Here is a 13,369-nt window from a genome sequence, read left to right on the forward strand (position 1 = left end):
TATCCAATCTATCTAAAATAGTTCTTGCCAACTGAACAGAATGGCCTGTATTGAGGCTATCCTGTTTTCTATCCTTTCCACCAGATGGCAGTCATACGTTGCCGTGCAACTACTTGGTGCTACCAATTTCTTCAGCAAATGTAAAATACCAGGACTAGAGGAGTCTGTCTGTCCAAATCCAATTAAGCAAATGATATTAAGACTGTGACTGGACAGTGCATACTGTAGCTAGAGAACAACTGTCCACCAGGCCAGGAGAGAAAATTAGAGATTAGCACCCTATGCCACCAAGCTGCACAAACTAATCCAATGTAGCAACCTGCTTTTCCGCATTATATCCTCTGTCCACATCGTCTTCTCAGACATTTCACGTTTGCTTTTACAGACAGAGAAAAGGCAAATGTTCCTGGTCCAGATGTGGAAAACCTAGTCGATACAGAGGGCCCATCACTTCCATATGGGCCCAGTGACTATGGCTGGGTTTCCCAAAGAAAATGTGTGTTGCACGTAGCTTGAACACACCCCTCTAGGCCGCAAACAGAAGCCTGTGTGCGGCCTAATTGGCTGCATGGCAGCCAATCAGACACTATGTCCTTTTTTGGGAAACACTGTCAAACACAACAACATAGAAATAGACAACCTAGACTAGAGCACAGCCATACCTGTCCTCATTGCTCACGTAAGGCCGCCTGCATGAGTACATTTAGAAGCAAACCTGTTTCACACACCTGTCGAGTGTCGACATGTGGCAGTAGTAAAACCATTTATTTATCCATTTATATATATATATATATTGGTTTACGCCAAGAAAAGACTAAGGCCATGACCATCGGAGAATACCAACACCTTCCACCACTCAGTCTATAGGCCTAGAGTCTAGGCCAACACGACAACTTCACGTATCTTGGAAGTAACATCTCAAGCACAGGAGACGTGGAGAAAGACGTCAATAACAGGAGTGTTCCAACGGCTCCGTAACATTTGGTCGTCTAAAACCATCACTACGGCCACCAAGCTAGGCCTCTATATGTCAGTGGTCATCCCAACAGCGACCTACGCCTGTGAGACGTGGACGAAGACAGCCAACACCACCAACAAGTTGGATGTCTTCCACTGACGATGCCTCAGATCTATCCTGAGGATCTCATGGAGAGAACATATCACCAACGAGGAGGTGATGAGAAGGGCAAGGGTAGCACCACTGTCTGTCATCGTTGATGAAAGGAGAAGGAGAATTGCTGGGCACGTACTCCGACTGCCAAGAGAAAGACTGGCAATGGACTGGATGCCAGAAGGTGGAAAGAGGAAGAGAGGGAGGCCAAAGAAGACATGGAGACAGACAGCCAAGGAAGACCTAAACGAGATGAGTGTCAGCTGGCACGGAGCAAGAAGGGTCGCCAGAGACCGGAGTAAATGGAGAGGACTCGTCGCCCAATGTTCCAATAGGAACGGGAGGAACTAAGTACTAAGTAAGTACTGTCCCATTGTGCAAGTGAATTAAATTGAATAACATTTGATTGTGGGTTAATACATATAGGCCCAGACAAGGAGGTTAAATGGGAGGCTATTGTGCAGTCAAAGTTAATACAGTACAGGCTAGTTAATTCAGCATTCTTTAATTGACCGGTCAGGCCGGTATGGTAGGCCTCAGGCCTACCAATATAGGCCTCAGGCCTACCATACCAGGCCTCAGGCCTACCATTGCGTGGCACATCTATGCACGGAATATCTATGTTCACAGTGAAAGGGGGTGTTGTTGAGAAGAACCACACGCATACTCACAATGCATATTTCATTTAGGAAACCCAGCCATTAGCCATTTAGTGTGTCAAGAGAGCTGGAACTTCAGGAGCAGCATGCATGCTCAGTTTGCTCACCCATGACAGCAGCCATGCAGACAGGATATTGTCACACTAGCCCAGGCAGCTGTTCAGAGTGGAATGACGGTCAACTGGGGGTGTGAATAGGTTCCACAGATGATCAGTCAGCCACCAGCTCCAATACCACCATTGCAAGGCCCCTCAGGGGATGGGGCAGCTCAAGAGCAACAAGGGACAAGCCTTATACTTGTAGAAACGCTTGACATCGTTGCTGCCCGTGATGACATGACATGTTACCAACAAGAATCTGTATGATGGAATGCCAAGGGTGAGCCAGAAAATAGCAGCTAGGAGAATGAGACTAGACCCCAAGAATGAGATAAAGACACCAAGGCTTGCCCTATCCATCTTCACCCATGGCAACAGCGGTGTAGGAGATGGCACAGGCAGGCGGCATCTGACCCTCTAACTCTGGGCCACACCGGTCATCCTGGTCTGGAAGAAAGATAATACATGGAGGTTCTGTGTGGACACTGGACAACAGTAAAAAAAAACATATAATTATATATATATATATATATATATATATATATATATATACACATATTTACATTTTTTTATTGATACTGATAAAAATGCCCGTACATGAACATATTTGTATACCTGTAAGCTTTAAAAAGCTTGAGAGCTTATTTTGATTGTGGTCCTTTGAATGTAAATGTATGTAAACTGATGGCCATTCAACTAATTGGTCGTTATAACTTTTCTTGAGAGAGACATTTAGATCCTGCCATGTGTCTAGTCATAACCTTTGACAGGGTCCTATTTCCATGGTTTGGTTGGTTCCAAATTCAATTTGTTCCCCAACCAAGCAGATGGGCTCTATCAAAGGTAAAGATCTCAGCACTTGCACAGGCCACAAGGGCTGAAAGTAGTCCAACAGGAAAGTTACATAGTGCTGCTTTAAAGTTTCACTACTATTCAGCCAGCTCTTTAAGAAGGACTTGAAGTTAACAACAGAGCTAATTGAAACTGTACTAAATTGTTGAAACCTATTACCAATAAACATATATTAAAAAACTTATAGACTATAGATATTTGTATACCATCTTATTTTCAATCCCAGGGACCATACACATTATAAAGGCAGTGCAACTTTTAAAATGCTGGATATTCAAATAATTATGGGAAAAACATTTTCATAAACAATAAATATGTTTTATAAATATGGGAAACAACTAAATCTGCCCAAAGATTCAGTTGAGAGTTTTGTGTTGTCAGGAGTGGAAGAAATCTAGTACTATATCCACTTAAACTATAGCCGGCCTTAAGGATACTTATTACTTATATTATCAATGTACAATAACCTTTAGTAGAAATGCCTCCAAGCTCCAGAGCATTGCTAATAATGAATCCACTATATCCACTCACACTGTGAAGTTCTAGCCTGATACCACTAGGGTCACCTTTTTAAAAGTCTCATTGTCCGCATGTCAGACTATAGCGTCTGCTCCTGTGCTTGCGGTTATGGTTAGAATAGGGTTTGAGGTGGATTGTCGTTTGTCGGACCAATGACAGAAATGTCCGTCCCTACATATGTATGTATGTATGTATGTATGTATGTATGTATGTATGTATGTATGTATGTATGTAGTATTTAAATATATGAAGTTGTCCCTTATCCGTTGTCCTACCAAAAGGATATAGGCCTATAATCACAAAAGCATTGAGAACTGAGAAGATGAGTTCTGGTTGGAGTAGGATCAACCTAACTTAATATATAAGTCTATAGCTTCTATAACTACACATGTAGGGAGCATCTCTTCTGTACTCTAAGAGTACGTGTCTACTGTATAGACAGTGTTCAATATTGTCCAAATTGATCTGCACCACATCTCGTGCGTGTGTATATCTGTAATGCACGTAACTCGAGTCGAGAACCATTCGTTCCACCGACTTCAAATTCGACACACGCGTTCCACACCCCCACAGGGAGTGCAGTGCCCGGTGTCGAGTCGTTCGGACCCTGCACAGTTGTCCAGAACCGCCACAAAAGGCCTCTGCCCGGGCTCTGGACAGGGCCCCTGCCCAGGCTCCATATGGAGCTGGCCTGTTCTGACATCACAACACTCCATATTTGGGCATGTCTGACATATAGAACTCCATAGGAATAAAGGGACACAGAGAGACAGATACAGAAATCTCCATATATGGAATAAAAGGGACACAGACAGATGGGTGGAACAGGTGGCACGGGTACAACGGGTAGGCTATTGCAGCCGGGTGCGGCATGGATCTCCAACTTCCATCGTTACAGACTCGGTGCTCTACAGCATGGGCGCCGGCCTATAGTATAAGAAGGTATTTATAGTAATAAGGCCTTAAAACAACAAACAACATGGCAATATATACATTCCGGACAGGAGTTATTGTTTGATTTTAATCATCATTAAAAAAGCATTGCATGATGATATTGATAATGCATCATTGTAAAAGTTACCTCTCACGCACCTTATTTCTGCTATAAGATGTTTTCTTGCTAAAACTCAGGTGTTTTTTCAATGTACAATGTACATTATTTAAATAAATTAGAAACGTTTTGAGTAATATTACATTGGTTGTTGGCTTTGCTTTGGCACTCAAGGACATTTAAGTTGTGTGACTATAGTAAACTACAACATTGGCTATACTATAGTGTAATAAAAGTTGACAATGAAAGTTGTCATTTAGAAATATAATACATCTCAGCAAGACATTGATTGATTGATTGATTGATTGATTGAAAAACATTTTGCAGGAAAAAAGCACATGCAGGAAAGTATAGTTCAATACAAGGTCTGAGGATTTAAGAAAGCAGTATGGCTTGTTTCCAATTTCCATAGGGTCCTTCATATTCAATTAATTTGAACATTTAATGACATACCGTAATTATATACAAATATACAGTACTGCGCAATTACTCGAGTAAAGTTATTGATAATAGTGTTCCTCAAAACAGACACCATGCACCATGCAGTCATTACAGTAATTGATCCTGAAATAAATAAATATCTATTAGTGATAATTATCTATTTATTATAGCGCCTGCTAATTAGTGTTATATCAACATTTTAACGTTCCTCTTTAACATTGCAGTGCACATTTAAATTGAATTGCAACAATTGGCTGCCTATGCCCTATAGCCTATTACAACTACATTGTTCCTCATCGTCCCATGGCAGCTCTGCAAAGGATAACGTATAGGCTACTGTCTGCAGACATGACAGGGGTCTGCTAAAACGCATGCTGCACGCAGCACCATCATTAGGTCGTCCTCAATAGGCGCACTTCTAATTATCTTGTGAAATATTTATAAACATCCCTTTCTTTTGTTCCCTGCGTGTCTTTCGCAGAATATTCGGGGTTGAGTTTCAAGTTGTGTCTAATTCGGTTGCCCTGCGCTTCATGTGACTGTGAGCGTCCGGGCGTTCAGCCTGTCTGAGGAGGGTGGCAACGTCGAGCTCGCCGGCTGCGACTCTTTCATAATGTATGGAAAGGACAATGGGCGCATGGATGGATTTCAGTGCAACTTTACCAGTTTGAAAGAGACGTAATCTAAACCTATCCCCTCTGACGAATTCAAATCAACTGAAAGGATGATGCTACTTTTTCCACCGAGGCCTGGGCATCTGTCTAATCACCGACAGCAGGTAAATGAGCCCTGGAGTAGAAGAGGCGTGTATGGGTATTGGGTACCTGTATATAATGAGGAGTAGAGGCCTCAAAGAAACTTATTCACAGACCTGAAGGACAGCCTGGACCGCCTGGTTGTTGAAAAGAGTTGCAGAGGACATGATGCCACGATGACACCAGCACACCTATCTATAGGTAGGGTATAGGCAAACTACTTTTGGTATATGCAAAATGTATGAATTGAGGACCGATATCAACTCATGGTAGCATATATAATGTAATCGAAACATATGTGGGGTAATAAATGTATAAATGAACCAAATAGGCCTATTATTGCCTATTGGCATATAACCAAATAGGCCTATTATTGCCTATTGGCATATAACATTTGCAGCAGCCCAGTGACTGTAGCCTACTCACTGCAGGCTATATGTTAGTCAGACCAAAACATATACATTCTATGACTCTTTAAAGTAGCCTACAAAGTAGCTAATATGAGATGTGTCTCTATAGTTTCGAACATCTGATGGGGCTTTTGTGTTGCAGGTCACTATGGGCACAATAAGTATAGGCCATATAAGGTGCATCACCGTGCATGCTAATAATGTATTTTACTCCATCAGCCCTTTAGTCTTTATGAATCAAGTAGGCTATAGTCTCCCCGCTGCGCGCGCGCCCCGTGCGTAAAAAGAGGTGAATTGCTCGAGGCCTCTGAGCACGCGGCGGCAGACGGGAAGGGACAAGGGAGGAGGGCCGCATGGATTACTACAGCCCACTGCCACTGGGTTAAGATGCTTAGTTGCTTACCAACTAATTACCTCTCCACAGGAAAATCCAAACAGATGGAGATATGCGAGGTAAACGGACAGTGTGGACAGGCCAGCTATAGCCTTCTCTCTTCTGAAATACGACATATAGAAAAATATATAACCTCCTGGATCATCAAGGCAAATTATATTATTATTATATTATTATTATTTTCGTTTCCTTATAGGCTATATTATAATATAGATATCAGCCTATACAATTAAAACATTTAGATTTTTGTGATCGCGTGAAGTTATGACGAGCCAGGGAAGAGAACATTAATCGAAGGTAAGATTGTGACTTTCTAGAGAAATAGCTTCGAAGTCGAAGCTATTTCATATAGGCTTATTAAAAGTAATTATAATGACGTGGTATATCGTGTCCGACCATGTTTCATATTTTTGTTCTAATTGTGGACATCATTTCTAAAATGAAGAGGAAGAGTATGCATGCCTGCATGGTTTTATACTAAAAAAGACCGTAATAAAGGTCACTTGTTATGCAGTGTTTTTGACCTGGTACTGCTACTACTAAATCGGTCCAAAAATAACTTGCGTTCTAATCATCATCACAGACGAGATTAACACTAGGCTACAAGGACTCACAATGGATTGGACAACTGCAAAGATGTCAGCAATTAGCCAATTAATTAGTAATTAGTCAAATTCAGATAGGCTAATTTAGAAAAATTAGGCCTAGTGTTTGTTTTAGACCAGAGGTATACATTGTGTAATATATGGCTTCTAGACACCCCACCCTCCTCTCTCTCTCTGAAGCTTTTTACACTATTGATCTCTCCCGGAAATGGGAAGATGAGCCCTGCTTTGGGACCCATTTAGAGCGTCTCAAAAATCACTTAGCCATCATTCCCTCTATAGCCAGAATCAATCCACACTCTGCGATGCTGTGCGCAATAAGCCTACTATACCGCTCTCATCAGTGATGTCTTGTGCATGGAGCCCAAACACCATGGTCCTTGAGTAGCCTGCATCTTACCAGGTAGTTGACTTCATTCACCTGGTGTCTCAGTCAGATCTTATACTAAAACTAAAACAGCTAGGATAACCACAAATGCAATCTACCTACAGTACAATCAATCCTGTGTGTTCATTTGACTCAGAGTATAGTATTATACAAATTGATAACTGAATCCTGAGGATTTTACTTTAACAAGTATAGGCCTACTGTGGATGGCAGTGTGAATATCACATAGGACTTGTTTACGCAAATAATCTGAAGGATTGTGGAAAGGCATCCATTGAGCAGATGGCATGGCTGGATTAATTTATCTAGGCTACAATAAACACTAATAAGAAAGGCCGCTCAAAACTCAAAGTTTATTCAATGGTTTTACGAGTCGGATGAAATAAAATCGCTGAGGTCGGCAGATGAAGCTCATTGGATGCATCAGTTTAGGGAAGCTGAAACAGACCTATATGCTTATCATGCTTGTTCTTTCAGCCAACGTGGGTCAAAGCAGTGCATTGTGACTGTGCCGTATCTCCTCCTGTTCTGTGTATGGCACTGGTAGAATTCACTGTGACAGCACACGATCAGTGAATTACCATAGGGCCATAAACAGAGTAGAGAAAGAACCACACACCCCACAACTTTTGTCCTTAATATGCACCTGTACAGCAACTTACAGTTTCCTTTGACCACCAACACTCGGTCAGGTTGCCACATCTTCAGCTGGTCTGGCCCGATCCACTTTGCCCATTTTGGCACTAGCACATTTTTGCTTTGTTCATGTCTGTTTGAGCAATCATGTGTAGTGCCAATATGGGACAAGGTAGGCACTCTGCTGTGGCACTCCACAATATCCAAATGACTGTATAGCTATTTCTATAGTTTGCTGAATAATAATAATTGTATCTCTCTGCTATTCTCTTCTATATGATATGTCCGTGTGTGTGTGTGTGTGTGTGTGTGTGTGTGTGTGTGTGTGTGTGTGTGTGTGTGTGTGTGTGTGTGTGTGTGCGTGAGTGCGTGAGTGCGTGTGTGTGTGTGTGGTATAGGAATCTATGGAAGATTAACTATGTCACTGCAACATCGTCAGTGTTCATTTAACTATAAGGGCTTTATATTTTCATCCATGCTAAACCCCTTATTCCTAAACTACTTTGCCTTTTTTACTTTTTTGAAAAACATGTTTGAATAGTTAAAATAGCCAATCTACAAGCTCACAACGTGTCGATGTAGATTGTCTATTTTAACTATTCAAAAAAGATTTTCAAAATAGTAAAAAAAAGAAAAGAAAAAGGCAAAGTAGTTTAGGGATAAGGGGTTTAGCATTGACAATCCATTTGGGTACATTATTACACTCTCAGAGTTAAATGTACACTAAAGGTTTTACCACATTGATCTGATCGATTGCGTGAGCCCGCTCACATATCCCTGGTTGCCATGGAAGCCCACATTCTATCTGTGAGACGCTGCCTCATGTAACCTGACTCTCGGTCCCGGACTCGAACACTGTAACTGACAGCTCTACTGTATCCGCTATCGGCTTCTCATCCACTTGGTTACTCTTCTCGGCTACTCTCCCACAGTGTTTGGCAATGGTAGAACTCACACTGGTGAGATAGATAGATCCCGTGGTTCTAGACTTGCCAACAACTGACTGAGAGCTTTGACTCAGAGACTCATCGCAAGAACCTTTGGTGACTCACCCGTTCAACGATATAGTGCAGGCTAAAGTGTTCTCTGGAAGCCCAGGTCTCCCGTGCAGGCCTGTTTGAACCCCACCCCCACACATGCAGCGTTCATACACCGTCTCAGTAAAGAGTAAAGGCAAAGAGAGTGGACAGCCAATTCTCCTTTCAGAGAAAACAATTAAACGTTATATCCTTTAATTGCCAGCAATCCACGATGCTGTTGAGGTTTAGAAATACACAATGAAAATGTCAACAATATGACAACTGCAGGATCAAAGTTTCATATTGTCAGTCACCTCTGAGTGCAAAGAAAGCTTGCAGGTGGTAGGCCTATATCCTGTGCGCATGCAGCAAGGTGTGGAGTGTGGATGTGGTTGTGTGAGTGACTGCAGGTGGAGCAGAGAGGGGATTTAACTCACTATCCCCCCATGCACCCCTGCAGTCTCAGAACACCATGCACTCCACAAGGGGCACTATTTCTGAGTTGTAAAACCGATGAATTTTAAGACTTTCACGTGACCCAAAATCCAATAATAGACACACCTCAGTCTGTACTCTGTATAGAGATGTATTACTGCCAGTCTGTGCTTTGGCAGACATGTGACATGTGAATTGGAACCCATCTCTCTAGATTCTACATGTATAACTCATGTGATTCCCTTCTTTCTCCTCTCCTTACACCCCTCCTCATCTGTCTGTCTGTCTGTCTGTCTGTCTGTCTGTCTGTCTGTCTGTCTGTCTGTCTGTCTGTCTGTCTGTCTGTCTGTCTGTCTGTCTGTCTGTCTGTCTGTCTGTCTGTCTGTCTGTCTGTCTGTCTGTCTGCCTGCCTGCCTGCCTGCCTGCCTGCCTGCCTGCCTGCCTGCCTCTCTCTCTCTCTCTCTCTCTCTCTCTCTCTCTCTCTCTCTCTCTGTCTCTCTGTCTCTCTCTCTCTCTCTCTCTCTCTCTCTCTCTCTCTCTCTCTCTCTCTCTCTCTCTCTCTCTCTCTCACAGGGACCCCAGACAAGGCTCTCAGCAGCAGTATGGATGCTATCCCTCTGGGCAATCTTGGACGCAATTAGCTGATGATGACATCAAACACCGAGTGTAATGTTACACTTCAAAGCCAGAAGGTATAGGCAAAAGCAGACAGGCGACTATTGGGGGATAACACATAAATCCATATGCAGGCCATTAAGCATTGACTTCACTATCAGCGTGACCAATCTGCCCCAATCAATTAATCAATTGTATTCATGAGGTGGGGGGGGGGGGGGCATGCTCCAGGCAGAGATGAGATGACTTCAGCAAAAGGGGTGTTTATAGAAGCTGCAGGTTAGATTATGACACAAGTCTGGTGTGGGGCACTGGGTGGGCCTGGTTGGGATGAGTGAGATATTGTTGCTATCGGGCAAGGCGGACAGAAACCATGTGTTTTACGAACTACTAACGAAAATAGCCGATCGACAAGCTCACATGTCGAGATGCGCAACGTTGTGAGCTTGTAGAGTACCTATTTTAGCCCTCCCCAGGACTTTTTTGTGTTATCCTTTTAGCCTTAATGTACTATACCACATGCTGTTTACATTTCTGACTAATAAAGTATTCAACAAAAACAAAACATTGGAACACAAGGTCTTTTTTCCATTTCGTGAAAAGTAAGGGTTTTGGACATTCAAGGTTTACAAGAAGACACCAGGGCCTGCTGTAACTCCTTGGGTCAAATATTAGTGTAGTATGTTGAAATTGACATGTGCTGCCACTACTGTATATGAGCATGAGATGATGCTGAAATATACAGAGGAATCATGAAAGTAAAGGAAGAATTAAGAAGCAGTGGACAGGGAGAAGGAGAGAGGAGGTAAGGATATTATCCACACTTTTCCTGGGCTGTGTGTGCTCCAGTTCCTGTTGATTTAATTGGATATCATTGGTCATCTGACCAGTTTCATTGGCTTTCATTGGATCAAATCGACAGGAACTGGAGCACACACAGCCCAGGCAAAGTGTGGATAGAGAGACAGACTACTGGAGAGGAAGAAGAAGAAGAAGATGTGTGTTTCTCATACGTAAAGGCCTATATTCATACTCCAGTTATAGTTATAGGTGATAAGGTGACCACCGAAAACTACATCATGATGTCACGCCGCGGTGGTAAGTGCTAGCCTTCACCTCTCACCCAAACACATCTATCTGTTTTTACTAACCACCATTTCGGTGGTCAACTTATCACCTAAACTGAGTATGAATAGGCCTATAAATTTTCACCCAATGTGGTATTAATTCATGCCGGAGCTCAGCTTCGGAATCTGCCGCTTGCGCTCCGGTACCTGTAGAGGACACTCCACTACCCCAAATCATATATTTCACATATTTCCCCTCTCCACAATACACTCACTGGTACTGAAAATAGCACATCTATAAGTTCACTCAGTATGCATTGCATCCATCAGTGTTGTTAGCTTTCAAACATCTGTTTTGCGTGTGCATACATTTAAAATGAGGAGGTTGATAGGTCAAAAACAGGGTGGGTGGTGTTTTGAATTATCTGAAGGTGAATAACTTATAATTGGGAGCTATCATCAACAGGTTGACGTAATTACGTCAAGCCGGCAGTCGGAATGTGAGCTTCAAACTGTGTTTAACTGGAGTCGAAAGCTGTATGTTTTGAGAAACGACTAAACAAATTGCACAAGCCACAAACCAAAACGTATCATTTCCACAAAGAAGATCACTTTACTTTTTTGTTTATATCAAGGCAGGTTTATTACAAACGGACAAGAGTCCAGAAGTTGTAGGATAAATTTACGGAGCAACAGGCGACTTTTTCAGGACCAACACTAGCCCCTTTCGGGACACACAGAACACACAGCACACACACACGGCACACACGGCACACACACACACACACACACACACACACACACACACACACACACACACACACACACACACACACACACACACACACACACACACACACACACTCACTCACTCCTGGATTACAGTAATCCAGGGAAGGAGATTATTTCTAGGTTTTCGTGTCCAGACACACAAGACATGACACAGTTGAGAAAAACAAATGATGAGTAGTACATCTTCTTAGCACCAGTTATTTTAATGGTTCAAACTCAACACTAAAACATTTAAACATTTTGTAGGCTACCTGGAGGTGCAAACCCTGCTGCCGGCAGTATCTGTTCTACCCCTCTCTATTTCTAAAATGACCTTGACCTTCATTGTGACCCTGGCTTTTGACCCAGACCCTAATCATCTCTCTTGATCATTCCCACAAAGTTTAACCACTTGTCTTAAACCCTATAAATTGCACGACATATAGCAAAAATAGCCAATGGCTCAAAGCTAGCTCAAAGCATCACGATGCGTTGAGGCCTTGAGGGTTCTTTTCTTGGAGTTTTTCTTTGCCCAATTGAGTACCACAGACGAAAAACAGTCTAAGTCCAAATTTCTTTCTGACCCCTCCACGAAAAGGCCTCGTTGTCCTGAACCCTTATCTATCATTTATACATTATGGATCAATAGTGTGGACTTAGACTGTTTTTCGTCTGTGGCATTCAATTAAGGACAAAGGTTGTTATCTTGTTCATCTTTCTTAATACTTTTGTCAAAATAATGACTTAATTAATTGTGTTTGTGTTGACTCTGTTGTTTTATTTAATCTTGGGCGCCAAATTCAGTTTTATACATGCATTTGTAGACTAACTTTGTTTTGATTAGTGTGCAATGAGTAAAGTTCATTATTATTTATTTTATTGATGAGGCAGGGACACTAAAACATTGGAAGGGGAGAGAACAGGGTGCATATATTATGTAGGTCTAATGGAACTCAGGATGCTAGAAGGTCTGATTCAAATTATTTTATATGCATGAATATACAACACGTAGCAAAGCACAAATATAACATTATATAATGTTGTTTTTATGTTGTTGTAACCTCTGTAAAGTGTCTTTGGGTGCTATATAATTTTGAGATATTATTATTATGCACAATATCCCCCTAATAATCCTATCGTAATTGTGCAGTATGTGTGTAAGCTGTGTTGTCACCTCTTCCACCCCAGAGCAAAGTTAAGTAATGACTGTGGTTGAGTTAACCCCCTCACCCTGCAGATTAGCTACAGGGCAAGTCACACATCCACAGATCCATCTGTCACTGCAGTCTGGATTGATCATTTTAGCACTCATCATAATAGGAGGATAAAGGATTCTTTCTTTCTTTCTTTCTTTCTTTCTTTCTTTCTTTCAAGAGACCCTTGCCTTAAGAATAAGAACTGATGCAATTTGCCTATATATTGCCAATAAATATCACATAATCACGGGGTCTTTATGACCCCTAGTGGGTGAAATCGCTATTGGATTATTTACAGGCCCATGAGATGACTGGACGGTTTGGACACACACCATTGAACATTGACA

Source organism: Protomyctophum bolini (assembly GCF_963924005.1).
Source record: "Protomyctophum bolini genome assembly, chromosome: 4".
Taxonomy (NCBI): domain Eukaryota; kingdom Metazoa; phylum Chordata; class Actinopteri; order Myctophiformes; family Myctophidae; genus Protomyctophum; species Protomyctophum bolini.